Here is a 1651-nt window from a genome sequence, read left to right as displayed (position 1 = left end):
CCTCATGAGAATCATTGGGAGAGATCGTGGAACCAACCGAGCTCATTTGGAAACTCAAGAGGGAAAAGCTCGTGGGAATCCAATGGAAACTTCAAGGGAAAATGACAAACACACCCTGGAGCAATCAGCCCAAGGAATTGACCAAAGAATTCACAAAGATTCCAAGCTGACCGAGCTCAAACTGAATCCACACAAGAACAAAAGACATCACCGTGTTTCGACACACAAGAGCTGATGAAAATGATGATGAAAGAGTTCTTCCAACGAAAGGAGGAGGATCGGAAGTGGGAAAAGAAAGAGAAACCAGATTCAGCCTGACTAGCAGCCGGAAGAGAAGGCAGCGACCAGCGGACCCAACCAGCCACAGAGAACAGCACTCCTTCACCTCACTCTCAGAGAACCGTAACCTCCATAACTTCAGACGGACAAGAAATCCTACCTGAACAACCCGCAAAACAGTCAGAAACTGACCCAACACCTGATGCGTCAGATCACAGCAGCGTCCAACAAACACCTTCTGACAAAACCACTCAAGTTCCTGAAAGTGCTGTCTTGGTCATCTGCCACTCCTCCGACGAACACCAGATCAGTCCTGATATCCTACCTGTCTCATCCCAAACTCCAGTCCCTCAACTTCTGGGCGACCTCATTGAGAAAGGTATAGCAAGAAAGTTTTACCTCTCCATCATCATTGAACGCCACATCAAAGTCGAAGCCCTTCTGGACACGGGAGCCGACATCACTCTAATGTCGACTGAACTCCTTGAAGAAGTCCAAGAAAGAACAAAGAGGTCTAATAGTACCCTCAAACTTCAAAGGTGCGAGCTGAACCTTCAAGCATACTCCCACACGGGCCTACAACTAAAACATATGGCCCCAATTCACCTAACTGTGGGACCAATGGACCTCGTTCACATAGTATACGTCTCACCACTCAACACGCATCCACTCCTCATTGGAAAAGACCTGCTTAATCGCTTTGAACCCTTAATAGACTTCAAGCACCTAAAGATATGGACGCAAGTCCGCGAGCCTCTGCCCTTCCAGTCAGTAGACTCCAACGAGTCGCAGTGTCAAACCACAGACACCGCCGCCAACTCACTGACTGATGATGCAATGTCAAAACCAGGGCCAGGGCCAAGCTCAACTCCAAGCAGCAAGAACCTGGACCCTTTCCTCTGCTCATTGCAGGCGCCTGACTCAGACTCAGGCCTCCTTCGAATCATGACTGCCATAAATGTCCACGACACATCAGTGTCCCCGACGCAGCATTAGCCCTGTGGGCGGAGAACTCAGCTATCAGCCTGAAGCTATTCAAGGAGGAGGATCGGAAGTGGGAAAAGAAAGAGAAACCAGAGTCAGCCTGACTAGCAGCCGGAAGAGAAGGCAGCGACCAGCTGACCCAACCAGCCACAGAGAACAGCACTCCTTCACCTCACTCTCAGAGAACCGTAACCACCCTAATTTCAGATGGACAAGAAATCCTACCTGAAAACCCAGCAACAGAGTTAGGCATTAACTCAACACCTGATGCGTCAGATCACAGCAGCGTCCAACAAACACCTGCTGACGAAACCACTCAAGTTCCTGAAAGTGCTGTCTTGGTCGTCTGCCACTCCTCCGAAGAACACCAGATCAGTCCTGACATCCT

This window comes from Sinocyclocheilus rhinocerous, unplaced genomic scaffold (genome assembly GCF_001515625.1).
Source record: "Sinocyclocheilus rhinocerous isolate Xijiao unplaced genomic scaffold, SAMN03320098_v1.1 scaffold2518, whole genome shotgun sequence".
Lineage (NCBI taxonomy): Eukaryota > Metazoa > Chordata > Actinopteri > Cypriniformes > Cyprinidae > Sinocyclocheilus > Sinocyclocheilus rhinocerous.
Note: the sequence above shows the minus strand (reverse complement) of the source record.